Consider the following 18,378-nt stretch of genomic DNA (forward strand, 5'->3'; position numbering starts at 1 on the left):
GTGCTAGGTTTAAGGGTTAGCTGAGGGTTAACGGTTAGGGTTAAGGTGAAGGGTTAGGGTTAGGGTTTAGGGTTAGGATTAGGGGTTCGTGTTAGGTTTAGGGTTACACTTAAGTGTTAGGGTTTAGGTTCAGGTTTAGGGTTCATGGTTAAGGTTATGTTTAGGGGTTAGGTTTAGGGGTTAGGTTTGGTGTAAGGGTATAGTGTTAGTGAAGGGAGTTTGGGTCAGGGTTTCTGTTTAGGGTAGGGGTTAGTGTTAGGACTTAGATTTAGCGATTAGTTTAAGGTCAGAGGACCTGTTTAATCTATGGTGAGAAGGGTGTGGAATCGGTCGCTGAGACACCACAGCATTGTACCCTGGGCCTTGGGCTCAGACCTACATGCAGGAATCAGGGGGAGCCTGTTCTCATGCATGGCATGGTTGTATTGTAGGCTTGGTTAACTCTTAGAATGGAAGAAGTGTGAGAATTAGGGTTATGGTTAGGGTTAGGGATTTGGGTTTAGGAGAGAGTGTTCAAATGAGGGTTAGGGGTTAGGCATTAGGGGTTAGGGTTAGTGTTAGGGTTAGGGGTTGGGGTGAGGGTTGGGTTAGGGGCTAGGGTTAGGTTTAGGGTTGGGGTTAGTGTTAGCGTTCGAGTTAGGGATTAGAGTTAGGGTTAAGGGATAGGATTAGGGTTAAGAGTTTGGCTTAGGGTTCAGGTTAAGGGTTAGGGTTATGGTTAAAGATTAGTGTTAGTTTAAACAGTTACAGTTAGGTTTAGGGTTAAATTTTAGGGTGAGGGCTTTTTAAACTCTGAGAGAGGAAGACGTCTGAGATTAAGATTTAGGGATAGGATTATGGTTAGGATTAGGGATGACGATTAGTGTTAGGGTGAGGTCTTAGGGTTAAGGGTTAGGGTTAGAGTTAGGGTTAAGGTTAGTGTTAGTTTTAACGGTTAAAGTTAGGTTTAGGGTTAAGGTTTATTGTCAGGGTTAAGGTCAGGGGTTAGGGTTTCGTACAGGGTAAGAGTTAAGTGTTAGGTTTAGGGTTAAAGATTAGCATTATGGTTAGTGTTAAAGGTTAGTGTGAGGGTAAAAGTTTAGGGTTAAGTTTAAGGGCTAGGGTTAGGGGTTAGTGTTAGGGTTAAGGGGTCTTGTTAGGTGTAGGGTTACAGTTAAGTGTTATGGTTAGTGTTAGGGGTTACGGTTAGGCTTAGGGTTCATGGTTAGTGTAACATTTAGGGGTTAGGGCTAGGGTTAAATGATAGTGTTAGAGTTAAGGCTTAGGCTTTGGGTAAAGGTTTAGGGATAGGTTTACGGGTTAGGGTTAGTGTCAGGGTTAAATGTTAGGGTGAGAGTTAACAGTTATGGTTAGGGTTATTGGTTAGGGGTTGTGTTTATGCTTAGGGCACGTGCCTTGTCTGCACTAGGCGGAGAGGTTAGGGGGCTAGCATATTCGCCGGGAAATCACTCTATCGTATGCTGGGTATTGGCCCCTGGACACAGTGGCAGGGCCTCCTTTCACACATGGCATGGGAGGATTATAGGCTTTCTAAACTCTGAGAAAGAAAAAGTCTGAGAATTAGATTTAGGGTTAGGATTATGGTTAGAATTAGGGATGAAGTTTAGTGTTAAGGTGATGCCTTAGGGTTAGGGGTTAGGTTTAGGGTCAGAGTTAAAGGTTAGTGTTAGGTTTAACAGTTACAGTTAGGTTTAGCGTTAAGGTTTAGTGTTAGGGTTCAGTTTAGGGGATAGGTTTTGGTACAGGTTAAGGTTTAAGTGTTAAGTTTAGAGTTAAAGATTACAATTAGGGTTAGGTTTAAAGGTAAGTGTGAGGATTAACGGTTAGGGTTAAGCATGAGGGTTAGGGATTAGGTTTAGTGTTAAGGGTTTATGTTAGTTTAGGGTTAGAGTTAAGTGTTATGGTTAGGGTTAGGGGTTAGGGTTAGATATAGGGTGCATGGTTAGGGTTACGTTTAGGGGTTAGGGTTACGGGTTAGGTTTAGGTGAGTGTTTGGTGTTAGTGTTGGGCATTAGGATAAGGGCTTAGGTTTAGGGTTAGCGTTTAGGTTTAGTGTTAGGGCTTAGATTTAGCGGTTAGTTTAAGGGCACAGGACCTGTTTAATCTATGGTGAGAAGGGTGCAGAATTGGTCCCCTTGACACCACACCATCGTACCTGGGCCTTGGGCCCAGACCTACATGCAGGACTCAGGCGGAGCCTCTTCTCACTCATGGCATGGCTCTATTGTAGGTTGGTGAACTCTGAAAATGGAGGAAGTGTGAGAATTAGGGTTATGGTTATGGTTAATTGTTTGGGGTTAGGGGTTAGGGTTCGAGTGTGGTTCAGGGGTTAGAAATTAGGAGTTAGTGTTAGTGTTAGGGTTAGGGGTTAGGGGTTAGTGTTGGTTTAGGGGCTAGGGTTAGATTCAGAGTTAGGGTTAGTGTTAGGGTTAGGGTTAGGGATTATGGTTAGGGTTAGGAATTAGGGTTAGGGTTAGGCTTAAGGGATAGGATTAGGGTAAAGGGTTAAGGCTTAGGGTTAGCATTAGGGATTAGGGTTAGGGTTAAGTGTTAGGGTTTTGGTCTGATTTAAGGGTTAGGGTGAGCGTTAACAGTTAGGGTTAAGGTTAATTGTTAGGATTGGGGGTTAGGCTTAAGGATTCGTATTAGAGTTAGGGTATAAGGGTGAGACTTAAGTCTTATGGTTAGGGACAGGGCTTTTGGTTAGGGATAAGGGTTAGGAGTTAGGGTTACTTTTAGGCATAGGGTAGGATTAGGGGTGAGGGTTAGGGTTAGGGTTAGTGTTAGGGTTGTTGGTAGTGTTAAGGTTAGGGTTAGCAGTTTAGAATTAGGGTTAGGGATTAGGTTTTATGGTTATGGCTAAGATTTAGGGTTAGAATTATGGGATAGGCGTGGTTCTCAGTGTAAGTGTTATGCATTAACTTTAGGAGATGCGGTTAAAGTTAGGGTTACAGTGTGGTCTACATGATAAGGTGAGCAGTAGGATCAGGGTTAGGTGTTACGTTCAAGGTTAGGGTTATATGTTAGGCGTACTTTTTATGCTTAGGGCACGGGCCCTGTCTGCACTAGGCGGGAGGATTAGGGGTCTAGGATTGTGGCCGAGAACTTTCTCTATCGTACACTGAGTATGGGTCCCTGGGTTTCATGCAGGACACAGTGGCAGAGCCTCTTTTCACGCATGGCATGGGAGGATTGTAGGCTTTCTAAACTCTGAGAAAGCAAGAAGTCTGAGAATTAGATTTAGGGATAGGATTATGGTTAGTGTTAAGGATAAAGTTTAGCATTAGGGTGAGGGCTTAGGGTTAGGGGTTAGAGTTACGGTCAGGGTTAAAGGTTAGTGTTAGGTTTAATGGTTACAGTTAGCTTTAGGGTCAAGTGTTAGGGTTAAGGTTAAGGTTAGGGGTTAGGTTTTGGTACAGGGTAAGGGTTAACTGTTAGGTTTAGGGTTAAAGATTACGATTAGGGTTAGGTTTAAGGGTTAGTGTGAGAGTTAACGGTTAGGGTTAAGGTTAAGTGTTAGGGTTAGTGGTTAAGTTTAGGTTTAAGTGTTCATGTTAGGTTTAGGGTTAGAGTTAAGTGTTATGGTTAGGGTTTGGGGTTAGGGTTAGGTTTAGGGTTCATCGTTAGGGTTACGTTTAGGCATTAGGGTTATGGGTAAGGATTAGGGTAAGGGTTTAATGTTAGTGTTGGGCGTTAGGGTCAGGGCTTAAGTTTAGGGTTAAGGGTTAGTGTTAGAGTTAGCGTTAGGGCTTAGATTTAGAGGTTATTTTAAGGGCACAGGACCTGTGTAATCTATGGTGAGAAGTGTGCAGAATGGGTCATCGCCACACCACACCATCGTACCCTAGGCCTTGGGCCCAGACCTACATGCAGGTCTCAGGTAGAGCCTCTTCTCACGCATGGCATGGTTTTATTGTAGGCTTGGCTAACTCTGAGAATGGAGGAAGTGTGAGAATTATGGTTATGATTAGGGTTAGGTGTTTGGGGTTAGGGGTTAGTGTTCGCGTGAGGGTTAGGTGTTAGGGATTAGGGGTTAGGGTTAATGTTAGCATTAGGGATTAACGGTTAGGGTTGGCTTAGGGACTAGAGATAGATTTAGGGTTGGGGTTAGGGTTAGGGTTAGGGTTAGGGGTTAGGGTTAGGGTTAAGGGATAGGATTAGGGTTAAGTGTTAAGGCTTAGGGTTAGCATTAAGGGATAGGGTTAGGGTTAAGGGTTAGGGTTATGGTCCGAGTTAAGGGTTAGGGTGAGGGTTAACAGTTAGGGTTAGGGTTATAAGTTAGGGATAGTGTTAGGTTTAAGGTCTAGGGTTAGGGTTAGAGGTAGCTTTACTGCTAAGATTAGGTCTCGGCATTAAGGTAAGGGTTAGTGTTAGGGTTAAGGGTTAGGGTTAGGTTTAATTGTTAGGATTAGGATCAGAATTAAGGGTTAGGCTTAGGGTTAGGGGATAGGGTTAGGGTTTAGGGTAAACTTTTAAGGTTATGTTTAGGGATAAGGTTAGGGTTAGCGTTTAAGGTTAGGGTTAGTATTAGGGTTGTTTGTAGGGTTAAGGTAATGTTTAGTGGTTAGAATTAGGGTTAGGGATTAGGGGTTACTGTTATGGCTAGGAGTTAGGGTTAGAATTAAGTGATAGGGGTTGTTCTTAGCATAAGTGTTATGCATTAATGTTAGGATAAGTGGTTAAAGTTAGGTTTACGGTGAGGTTTATGTGTTAAGGTGAGCAATAGGATCAGGGTTAGAATTATGAGTGAGGGGTAGGGTTTTGCTTAGGGTATGGGCCCTGTCTTCCCTAGGAGTGGGACTGAGGGGGATGCGATTGTCACCAGAAACCCACTCTATCGTATGCAGGGTATGGGCCCATGGGTTTCTTGTAGGACACTCTGGCAGAGCCTGATTTCACGCATGGTAAAGGAGGATTGTAAGCTTTCCAATCTCTAAGAAAGTAAGAAGTCTGAGAATTAGATTTAAGGTTAGGATTATCGTTATGGTTAGGGATGAAGTTTAATCTTAGGGTGAGGGCTTCGGGTAAGGGGATACGGTTAGTTTTAGGGTTAAAAGTTACTGTTAGGTTTAACAGTTACAGTTAGACTTAGGGTTTAGGTTTAGGGTTAGGGTTAAGCTTAGGGGTTATGGTTTGGTACAGGGTTAGGGTTAAGTGTTAGGGTTAGGGTTAAAGATCATGACAAGGGTTAGAGTTAAGGGTTAGTTTGAGTGTTAACAGTAGGGTTAAGGATAACTTTTAGGGTTAGGGGTTAGGATTAGTGTTAGGGCTGAGATTTAGCGGTTAGTTTAAGGGCACAGGACCTGTTTAATCTATGGTGAGAGTGGTGCACAGGGTCGCTGCGACACAACACCACCGTACGCTGGGCCTTGGGCCAAGACCTACATACAGGACTCAGGTGGAGCCTCTTCTCACGCATGACATGGCTGTATTGTAGGCTTGGTTAACTCTGAGAATGGAAGAAGTGTCAGAAATCGGGTTAGGGCTGGCTGTAGGTGTTTTTAACCCCTAACCCTAACACTAACCCCCTAATCCTAACCCTAACACTAACCCCAAGGTTAAATCTAACCTTAACCCCTACGACAACCCTAACCCTAACCCTAACCCCTCTCACTGTAGAATAAACAGGTCCTGTGCCCTTAAACTAACCACTAAATCTAAGCCCTAACATCAACCCTAACCTCTGACCCTAAACCTAAGCCCTGAGCCTAAAGCCCAACACTAACTCTAAACTCTTACCCTAAAGCTAATCCCTAACCCTAATGCTAACCTCTAAACGTAACCCTAACTGTGAACCCTAAACCTAACCCTAACCTCGAGCGCTAACCATAGCACTTAACTCTAACCCTAAACCTAACATGAACCCTTAATCCTAACACTAACCCTAACCCTAACTCTTAACTTTAACCCTGACTGTTAACCCTCACACTAACCTTTAAACCTAACCTTAATCGTAATCTTTAACCCTAAACCTAATATTTAACCCTAATCCTGTACCAAACCCTAAACCCTAACCTTAAACCTAACCATAAACCTTAACCCTGAACCTAACTGTAACGGTTAAAACTAAGAGTAACCTGTAACGCTACCCGTAACCCCTAACTCTAAGCCTTCACCCTAATACTAACCTTGATCCTTAACCCGAACCCTAACCCTAACCCTGAATCTAATTCTCAGTCTTCTTGCTTTCTTAGAGTTTAGAAAGCCTACAATCCTCCCATGCCATGCGTGAAAGGAGGCTCTTCCACTGTGTCCTGAATGAACCGCTGGGGCCCATAACCAGAGTACGATAGAGTGGGTTCCTGGTGACAATCCCAGCCCCCTAACCCCCCCCCCCGCCTAATGCAGACAAGGCCCGTGCCCTAAGCATAAACTCTACACCTCACCCAAAACTCTAACCCTGAAAATAACATTTAACCCTGATTCTATTGCTCACCTTAGAATGTAAACCTCACCGTAACCTGAACTTTAACCTCTTATCCTAACGTTAATGCATAACACTTACCCTGAGATTAACCCCTATCCCATAATTCTAACCCTATCTCCTAGTCATAACTGTGACAACTAATCCCTAACCCTAATTCTAAACCACTAACACTAACTGTTACCCTACGTAGTTACTGTTACGGTAACCTACTGTTACCCTAACACTGAACCTAACCCTTACTCCTAACGCCAAAGCTATGGCTAAAAATAATGCTAACCCTTGACCCTTTACCCTAACTCCTAACCCTAACCCTAATCCTAACCACTAAACCCAACCTTAGCTCTTAACCCTAACCCTAAACCTTACCCTGACGCCTAGACCTAACACTAACACTAAACTAACACCTAACCCTAATCATAACCCCTAAAGCTAACCCTAACCCTGAACCCTAAACCTAACTCTAACACTTAATACTAACTATATCCCTAACCCCTAACCCCAACCCTAACCCTAACCGTTAACCCTCACCCTAACCCTTAAACCGGACCCTAACACTAAATCTTAACCCTAAAGCTACGCCCAACCCTTAACCATAATCCTATCACTTAACCCTAAACCTAACCCCTAACCCTAAACCTAACACTAACCCCAATCCTAATTCTAACCATAGCCCTTAATACATCACTACGCCTAACCCCTAACCCTAACCCTAACCCCTAATGCTAACCCTAACACTGAACCCTAAACCTAACCCTATCCCTAACCCTTAAACATAACTCTATCCCTAACCAATAATCCTAAGCCTAATCTTTAACCCTCACCCTAGAGCTTAACTCAAACCGTAACCCTAAGCCTAAACCCCAACCCTAACACTTAACACAAACCCTAAGCCTAAACACTTAACGCCAATCCTATCCTTTAACCCTAACACTAACCCTGATGCCTAATCCTAACCCTAACACTAACCCCAACCATAAATCTAACCCTAGCCCCTAACGCAAAACTAACCCCTAACCCTAACACTAACCCTAAATCCTAGTCCCTAACCACTAAACCTCACTTGAACCCTAACCCCTAACACCAAACCCTTAACCCTAACCATAACCCTATTTCTCACACTACTTCCATTCTCAGAGTTAACCAAGCCTAAAATACAACCATGCAATGCGTGAGTAGAGTTTCCGCATGAGTCCTGCAAGTAGGTCTGGGCCAAAGGCCCAGGATCCGATGGTGTGGTGTCTCATGGAAACATTCTGCACCCTTCTCACCATAGATTACACAGGTCCTGTACCCTTAAACTAACCGCCAAATCAAAGCCCAAACACTGACCCTAACCCCTAACCCTACCTAAGCCCTGACCCTAATGCCCAACACTAACACTAAACGCTTACCCTAAACCTAACCCCTAAATGTAACCTTAACCATGAACCCTAAACCTAACCCAAACCCCTAACCCTAACCATAACACTTAACTCTAACCCTAAACCTAACATGAACACTTAACCCTAACCCTAACCCATAAACCTAACACTTAACCTTAACCCTAACCGTTAACCCTCACACTAAACCTTAACCCTAACCCTAATCCTAATCTTTAAGCCTAAACCTAGCACTTAACCCTTACCCTGTACCAAAACCTAACCCCTAATCTTAACCCTAAGCTTAAACCTTAAAGCTTAACCCTAAACCTAACTGTAACTGTTAAACCTAACACTAACCTTTAACCCTGACCCTAACTGAAACCCCTAACCCTAAGCCCTCACCATAACAGTAACCTATATTGCTAACCCTAACCCTAATCCTAGCCCTAAATTTAATTCTCAGACTTCTTGCTTTCTCAGAGTTTACAAAGCCTACAATCCTCCCATGCCATGTGTAGAAGGAGGCTTGGCCACTGTGTCCGGCATGAAACCAAGGGGCCCATACCCAGTGTATGATAGAGTGGCTTCCGGCATCTATCCCAGCCCTCTAAGCCCCCTCCTAGAGCAGAGAGGGCTCGTGATATAAGCATAAACACTACCCCTCACCCATAACCCTAACCCTGAACATCACAGCTCACCCTGATACTATTGCTCACCTTAACACATCAACCTCACCATAACTCTAACTTGAACCTGTTATCCTAACGTTAATGCATAAGACTTACCCTAAGAACAACCCCTATCCCTTAATTCTAACCCTAACTCCTAGCCACAATTGTAACACCTAATCCCTAAGGCTAATTCAAAACTGCTAAACATTACCTTATCCCTACAAACTAACCCTAACCCTAACCGCTAACCCTAACCGTACACCTAAAAATAACCGTAACACTTGACACTTAACCCTAACCCTTAACCCTGATCCTAATCCTAACAATTAAACCTAACCCTAACTCTTAAGCCTAACACTAACACGTACCCTAATGCCTAGACCTAACCCTAAGAGTAAACGTAACCCCTAACCCTAACCCTAATCCCTAATGCTAACCCTAACACTGAACCCTAATCCTAAGCCTTAAACCTAACTCTATCCTTAACCCATAACCCTAGCCCTAACCGTTAACCCCACACTAACCCTTAACTCGAACTGTAACCCTAACCCTTAAAACTAAACCTAACACTTAACGCTAACCCTAAGCCTTAACGCTTAACCCTTATCCTATCCCTTAACCCTAACCCTAACCCATAACGCTAACCCTAACCCCACTCTAAATCTAACCCTAGCCCCTAACCCAACCCTAACCCCTAAGCCCTAACCCTATCACTAAACCCAACACCTACTCCCTAACCCCTAATCCTCACTCGAAGCTTAAGCCCTAACCCTAAGCCCTCTCCCTGACTAATCTTCATCCCTAACCCTAACCATAATCCTAACCCTAAATCTAATTCTCAGACTTCTTGCTATCTCAGAGTTTTAAAAGCCTACAATTCTCCAAAGCCATGCGTGAAAGCTGGCTCTGCCACAGTGTCCTGCATGAAACCCAGGAGCCCATACTCTGTGTACAATAGAGTGGGTTCCCGGGGACAATCACAGCCCCCTAACTCCCCCTGCTAGTGCTGACAGGGCCCATGCCCTAAGCAAAAACCCTGCACCTCACCCATAACCCTAACCCTGAACATAACACCTAACCCTGATGTTATTGTTCACCTTAACACGTAAACCTCACTGTAACCCTAACTTTAACCCCTATCCTAATGTTATTGCATAACACTTACCCTAAGAACAAACCCTATCCCTTAATTCTAAGCCTAACTCCTAGCATAACCGTAACACCTAATCCCTAACCTTAATTCTAAACTGCTAAACATTACCTTCACCCTACAAACAACCCTAACACTAACCCTAACTCTAACCGCTAACCCTAACCCTAACCATTACCCTGATCATAATCCTAACAATTAAACCTAACCCTAATTCTTAACCCTAACACGAACCATTACCATAATGCCTAGACCTAACCCTAACTGTAACCCTAACCCCTAACCCTAACCCTAACCGCTAATGCTAACCCTAACCCCGAACCCTAAACCTAACCCTAACCCTATCCCTTAAACCTATTACTATCCCTAAACCATTACCCTAATCGCAACTGTTAACCCTCACTCTCACCCTTAACTTGGACCGAAACCCTAACCCTTAACCCTAACCTTAACCCTTACTGCTAATCTTAAGCCTTCACCCTTTACCTTAATCCTATCTTGTAAGCCTAACCCTAACGCTGACCCCTAACCCACCTGAACATTAACCCTAAACCTAAATCTAACGCTAGCCCCTTACAAAAACCTAACACCTAAGCCCTGATACACTAATCCTAACTTCTAATTCCTAACCACTAAACTTCACTCAAACCCAAACCTCTAACCCCAAACACATAACCCTAACCATAACCCTAATTCTCACACTTCCTTCGTTCTCAGAGTTGACCAAGCCTACAATAGAGCCATGCCACGAGTGAGAAGAGGCTCTGCCTGAGTCCTGCATGTATGTCTGGGCCCAAGGCCCAAGTACGATGGTGTGGTGTTGAGGCGACCCAATCTGCACCCTTCCCACCATAGATTAAACAGAGCATGTGCCCTTAAACTAACCACTAAATCTAAGCCCTAACACTAAACCTAAATCCTAACCCTAAACCTCGGCCCTTATCCTAACGCCCAACAGTAACACTAAACACTCGCCCTATACTTAACCCGTAACCCGAACCCCTAAATGTAACCCTAACCATGAACCCTAAACCTAACCCTAACCTCTAGCCATAACCATAACACTTAACTCTAAACCTAAATGTTACACGAAGCCTTATTCCTAACCCTAAGCCCAACCCTAACCCTTAATCTTGAAACTTACCATTAACCCTCACACTAACCCTTAACCCTAACCCTAATCCTAATCTTTAACCATAAAGCTAACACTGAAGCCTAACCCTGTGCCAAACGATAAAACCAAACCTTAACCCTAACCCTGAAACTTAACCGTAAACGTAACTGTAACTGTTAAAAATAACACAAACCTTTAACCCTAACCCCTAACCCTAAGAGCCCACCCTAACACTAATCTTCCTCGATAAACATTACCATAATCCTACCCCTAAATCTAATTGTCAGACTTCTTGCTTTCTCAGAGTTTAGAAAGCCTAAAATCCTCCCATGCCATGAGTAAAAGGGGGCTCTACCACTGTGTCCTGCATGAAACCCAGGAGCCCATATCCAGCGTACGATAGAGTGGGTTCCCGGGGACAATCCCATCCCCCTAACCCCAGTCCCCCGCCCAGTGCAGACAGGGCCTGTACGCTAAGTATAAACACTACCCCTAACAGATAACCCTCACCCTGAATATAACACCTGACCCTGATCCTATTGCTCACATTAAAACATAAACCTCCCCGTAACCCTAACTTATCCCCTTATCTTAACCTTAATGCATAAAACCCTGAGAAGAAGCCCCATCCCATAATTCTAATCCTAATCCCCAGCCATAACCATAAGACCTCATCCCTAATTCTAAAATGCCAACCCTAAACTTCACCCTACAAACAACCCTAACCCTAACCCTAACCTCTAACCCTAAGCCCTCACCCTATCACTAATCTTCATCCCTAAACCGTACCGTAATCCTAACCCTAAATCTAATTCTCAGACTTCTTGCTTTCTCAGAGTTTTGAAAGCCTACAATCCTACTAAGCCATGCATGAAAGCCGGCTCTGCCAGAGTGTCCTGCAAGAAACCCAGAGGCCCATACACAGCGTACGATAGAGTGGGTTCCCAGCGACCACAACCGACCCCTAACTTCGATTCCTAGAGCATACAGGGCCCATGCCCTAAGCATAAACACTACCCCTCACCCATAACCCTAACCCAGAACATAACACCTAACCCTGATCCTACTGCTCACCTTAACACGTAAACCTCACCGTAACCCTAATTTTAACCCCATATCATAACGTTAATGCATGACACCCTGAGAACAAGCCCTATACTGTAATTCTAACCCTAACTCCTAGCCATAAGCATAACACCTAATCTCTAATTCTGAAACACCAACCCTAACCTTAACCCTACCAACAACACTAACAGTAATCCTAACCCCTTACCCTAACCCTACGCCTAAAAATAACCGTAACCATTGATCCTTAGTCATAACCCCTAACCTTAACCCTAACCCTTAACCCTAATCACAATCCTAACCATTAAACATAACCCCAACTCTTAACCCTAACTCTAACCTTTACCTTAATGCCTAGAGTTCTAACCCCAACACTGACCTACAGTTAGAAGTAACACAAACCCCTAATGCTAACCTTAAACCTGAACAATAAACCTAATCCTTAACAATAACACCCTAACCCTAACCCTAACCCTTAACCCTGACCCTAACCCTAAAACTTAACCCTAACCCTGAACCCTAACCCTAAGCCTACCCTTAACCCTAACCCTATCCATTAACCCTAACCGCTAACGATAACACTTACCCCAACCCTAAACCTACCCCTGGCTCCCTAACCCAGAATTAACACCGAACCCGTAACACTAACTCTACCCCTAACCACTAGCACCTAACCCTGACTCGAAACCTAACCCCTAACTCGAAACCCCTAACCCCAACCCTAACCTTAATTCTCACACTGCTTCCATTCCCGAGTGAAGCAAGCCTACAATACAGCCATGCCATGTGTGAGATGAGGATCCGCCTGAGTCCTGCATGTAGGTCTTGTCCCAGGGCCGAGGGAATGATGTTGTGCTTTCGTGGTGACTCCGACCGCACCCCTCTCACCGTAGATTAACCAGGTCCTGTGCCCTTAAACTGACCGCTAAATCTAAGCCCTACCACCAAACCTAACCCCTGACCCTGAACCTAAGCCCCGAGCCTAAAGCCCAACACTAACTCTAAACCCTTACCCTAAACCTAATCCCTAACCCTAATGCTAACCCCTAAACATAACCCTAACCGTGAACAGTAAACCTAACCCTAACCTCTAACACAAACCCTAACACATAACTCTAACCCTAAAACTAACCCTAACCCTTAACCCTAAACCTAAACCCTAACCCTAACCCTTAACCTTAATCTTAACCGTTAACTCTCATGCTAACCTTTAATCCTAACCCTAATCCTAATCTTCAACCCTAAACCGAACACAACCCTAACCCTGTACCAAACCCTGACCCCTCATCTTAACCCTATCCGCAAACCTCAACCCCAACACGAACTGTAACCGTTAAACCTAATAGTAACCTTAAACCGTAACCCTAATCTGTAACCCTATCCCCTCACCATAACACTACACTTCATCCTGAACCCTAACCATAATCCTAACCCTAAATCTAATTCTCAGACTTCCTGCTTTCTTAGAGTTTAGAAAGCCTGCAATCCTCCCGTGCCATGGGTGAAAGGAGGCTCTACCACTGTGTCCTGCATGAAATCCACGGGCCCATACCCAGAGTCCGATACAGTGGGTTCCCGGTGACAATCCCAGCCCCCTAACCTCCCCCCAGCCTAATGCCGACAGGGCCCATGCGCTAAGCATAAATGATACCTTTAACAGATAACCCTAACCCTGAACATGGCACCTAACCCTGTTCCTATTTCTCCCCTTAACACGTAAACCTCACCGTGAGCCTAACTTTAACCTCTTAACGTAACGTTAATGCATAACCCATTCCCTGAGAACATCCCCTATCCCATAATTCTAACCCTATCTCCTAGTCATAACTGTAACACCTAATCCCTAACCCTAATTCTCCACCGCTAAGCCTAACCGTAACGCTGCCTACAACCCTAACACTGACAGGAACCCTTAGTTCTAACCCCAACGCTATGCCTAACAAAAGCCCTAACCCTTCACCCTTCACCCTAACCTAACTAAGCATTACCCTAGCCTTTAACCGTAATCCTAATCCTAACCATTAAATCTAACCCTAGCTCTTAAAGCTAACCCTAAACCTTACCCTCACGACTAGACCTAACCCTGACACTAACCTAACACCTAACCCTAACCATAACCCCTAAAGCTAACCCTAACCCTGAACCCTAAACCTAACCCTAACACTTAACCTTCACTATATCCCTAACCCCTAAGCCTAATCCTAACTGTTAACCCTCACCCTAACACTTAAACTGGACCATAACACTAAACATTAACCCTAACACTAAACTTTAACCCTATCCATAAGCCCAACACTTAACCCTAATCCTATCCCCTAACCCTAAGCCCTAACCCTAAACCTAACCCTAACCCCAACCCTAACCCTTAATCTTGACCCTTACCATTAACCCTCACACTAACCCTAATCCTAATCTTTAACCATAAAGCTAACACTGAAGCCTAACCCTGTGCCAAACGCTAAACCCAAACCTTAACCCTAACCCTGAAACTTAACCATAAACCTAACTGTAACTGTTACACCTAACACTAACCTCTAACCCTAACCCCTAACCCTAAGACCCCACCTTAACACTAACGCTAACCCTAAACATTATCATAATCCTACCCCAAATCTAATTCTCGGACTTCTTGCTTTCTTAGAGTTTGGAAAGCCTAAAATCCTCCCATGCCATGAGTAAAAGGGGGCTCTGCAGCTCTCTCTTGCATGAAACCAGGAGCCCATACCTAGCGTATGATAGAGTGGGTTCCCGGGGACAATCCCATCCCCCTAACCCCAGCCTCCCGCCCAGTGCAGACAGGGCCTGTACGCTAAGTATAAACACTACCCCTAACAGATAACCCTCACCCTGAACATAGCACCTGACCCTGATCCTATTGCTCACCTTAAAACATAAACCTCCCCGTAACCCTAACTTATCCCCTTATCTTAACCTTAATGCATAACACCCTGAGAAGAAGCCCTATCCCATAATTCTAATCCTAACCCCTAGCCATAACCGTAACACCTCATCCCTAATTCTAAAATGCCAACCCTAACCTTCACCCTGCCAACAACCCTAACCCTAACCCTAACCCCTAACCCTAAGCCCTCACCCTATCGCTAATCTTCATCCCTAAACCGTACCGTAATCCTAACCCTAAATCTAATTCTCAGACTTGCTTTCTCAGAGTTTTGAAAGCCTACAATCCTACTAAGCCATGCATGAAAGCCCGCTCTGCCACAGTGTCCTGCATGAAACCCAGAGGCCCATACACTGCGTACAATAGAGTGGGCTCCCAGCGACCATCACAGACCCCTAACTTCGCCTCCTAGTGCATACAGGGCCCGTGCCCTAAGCATAAACCCTACCCCACACCCATAACCCTAACCCAGAACATAACACCTAACCCTGATCCTACTGCTCACCTTAACACGTAAACCTCACCCTAACCCTAACTTAACCCCTTATCTTAACGATAATGCATGACACCCTGAGAACAAGCCCTATACCGTAATTCTAACCCTAACTCCTAGCCGTAACCATAACACCTAATCCCTAATTCTGAAACGCCAACCCTAACCTTAACCCTACCAACAACACTAACACTAACCCTAAAACCCTTACCCTAACCCTACGCCTAAAAATAACCCTAACCATTGATCCTTAGTCATAACCCCTAAAGCTTAACCCTAACCCTTAACGCTAATCCCAATCCTAACCATTAAACATAACCCTACTTAACCCTAACCCTAACCTATACGCTAATGCCTAGAGATCTAACCCCAACACTGACCTACAGTTAACACTAACCCTAACCCCTAATCCTAACCTTAAACCTGAACCATAAACCTAACCCTTAACCCTAACCCTATTCCTAACCCCCTAACCCTAACCCTAACTGTTAAGCCTCACCCTAACACTTAACCCTGACTCTAACCCTAAACCTTAACCCTAACCCTGAACCCTAACCCTAAGCCTAACCCTTAACCCTAACCCTATCCCTTAACCCTAACCCCTAACCCTAATGCTAACCCCAACCCTAAACCTAACCCTGGCCCCCAACCCAGACTTAACACCTAACCCCTAACACTAACTCTAAACCTAACCACTAATCCCTAGCACCTGACCCTGACTCGAAACCTAACCCCTAACTCGAAACCCCTAACCCCAAACCTAACCCTAATTCTCACACTACTTCCATTCCCAGAGTGAAGCAAGCCTACAATACAGCCATGCCATGTGTGAGATGAGGCTCTGCCTGAGTCCTGCATGTAGGTTTTGTCCCAAGGCCCAGGGATTGATGTTGTGCTTTCGTGGTGACTGCGACCACACCCCTCTCACCGTAGGTTAACCAGGTCCTGTGCCCTTAAACTGACCGCTAAATCTAAGCCCTACCACCAACCCTAACCTCTGACCCTGAACCTAAGCCCCGAGCCTAAAGCCCAACACTAACTCTAAACACTTACCCTAAACCTAATCCCTAACCCTAATGCTAACCCCTAAACGTAACTCTAACCATGAACAGTAAACCTAACCCTAACCTCTAACACAAACCCTAACACATAACTCTAACCCTAAAACTAACCCTAACCCTTAACCCTAAACCTAAACCCTAACCCTAACCCTTAACCTTAATCTTAACCGTTAACTCTCATGCTAACCTTTAATCCTAACCCTAATCCTAATCTTCAACCCTAAACCGAACACAACCCTAACCCTGTACCAAACCCTGACCCCTCATCTTAACCCTATCCGCAAACCTCAACCCCAAAACGAACTGTAACCGTTAAACCTAACAGTAACCTTAAACCGTAACCCTAATCTGTAACCCTATCCCCTCACCATAACACTACACTTCATCCTGAACCCTAACCATAATCCTAACCCTAAATCTAATTCTCAGACTTCTTGCTTTCTTAGAGTTTAGAAAGCCTGCAATCCTCCCGTGCCATGTGTGAAAGGAGGCTCTACCACTGTGTCCTGCATGAAATCCACGGGCCCATACCCAGAGTCCGATACAGTGGGTTCCCGGTGACAATCCCAGCCCCCTAACCTCCCCCCAGCCTAATGCCGACAGGGCCCGTGCGCTAAGCATAAATGATACCTTTAACAGATAACCCTAACCCTGAACATGGCACCTAACCCTGTTCCTATTTCTCCCCTTAAGTCGTAAACCTCACCGTGAGCCTAACTTTAACCTCTTAACGTAACGTTAATGCATAACCCATTCCCTGAGAACATCCCCTATCCCATAATTCTAACCCTATCTCCTAGTCATAACTGTAACACCTAATCCCTAACCCTAATTCTCCACCGCTAAGCCTAACCGTAACGCTGCCTACAACCCTAACACTGACAGGAACCCTTAGTTCTAACCCCAACGCTATGCCTAACAAAAGCCCTAACCCTTGACCCTAACCCTTCACCCTAACCCCTAAGCCTTACCCTAACCCTTAACCCTAATCCTAATCCTAACCATTAAACCTAACCCTAGCTCTTAAAGCTAACCCTAAACCTTACCCTCACGACCAGACCTAACCCTGACACTAACCTAACACCTAACCCTAACCATAACCCCTAAAGCTAACCCTAACCCTGAACCCTAAACCTAACCCTAACACTGAACCTTCACTATATCCCTAACCCCTAAGCCTAATCCTAACTGTTAACCCTCACCCTAACACTTAAACTGGACCATAACACTAAACATTAACCCTAACACTAAACTTTAACCCTAACCATAAGCCCAACACTTAACCCTAATCCTATCCCCTAACCCTAAGCCCTAACCCTAAACCTAACCCTAACCCCAACCCTAACCCTTAATCTTGACCCTTACCATTAACCCTCACACTAACCCTAATCCTAATCTTTAACCATAAAGCTAACACTGAAGCCTAACCCTGTGCCAAACGCTAAACCCAAACCTTAACCCTAACCCTGAAACTTAACCATAAACCTAACTGTAACTGTTACACCTAACACTAACCTCTAACCCTAACCCCTAACCCTAAGACCCCACCTTAACACTAACCCTAACCCTAAACATTATCATAATCCTACCCCTAAATCTAATTCTCTGACTTCTTGCTTTCTTAGAGTTTAGAAAGCCTAAAATCCTCCCATGCCATGAGTAAAAGGGGGCTCTGCAGCTCTCTCTTGCATGAAACCAGGAGCCCATACCTAGCGTATGATAGAGTGGGTTCCCGGGGACAATCCCATCCCCCTAACCCCAGCCTCCCGCCCAGTGCAGACAGGGCCTGTACGCTAAGTATAAACACTACCCCTAACAGATAACCCTCACCCTGAACATAGCACCTGACCCTGATCCTATTGCTCACCTTAAAACATAAACCTCCCCGTAACCCTAACTTATCCCCTTATCTTAACCTTAATGCATAACACCCTGAGAAGAAGCCCTATCCCATAATTCTAATCCTAACCCCTAGCCATAACCGTAACACCTCATCCCTAATTCTAAAATGCCAACCCTAACCTTCACCCTGCCAACAACCCTAACCCTAACCCTAACCCCTAACCCTAAGCCCTCACCCTATCACTAATCTTCATCCCTAAACCGTACCGTAATCCTAACCCTAAATCTAATT

Source organism: Eulemur rufifrons, unplaced genomic scaffold, assembly GCF_041146395.1.
Source record: "Eulemur rufifrons isolate Redbay unplaced genomic scaffold, OSU_ERuf_1 scaffold_33, whole genome shotgun sequence".
Lineage (NCBI taxonomy): Eukaryota > Metazoa > Chordata > Mammalia > Primates > Lemuridae > Eulemur > Eulemur rufifrons.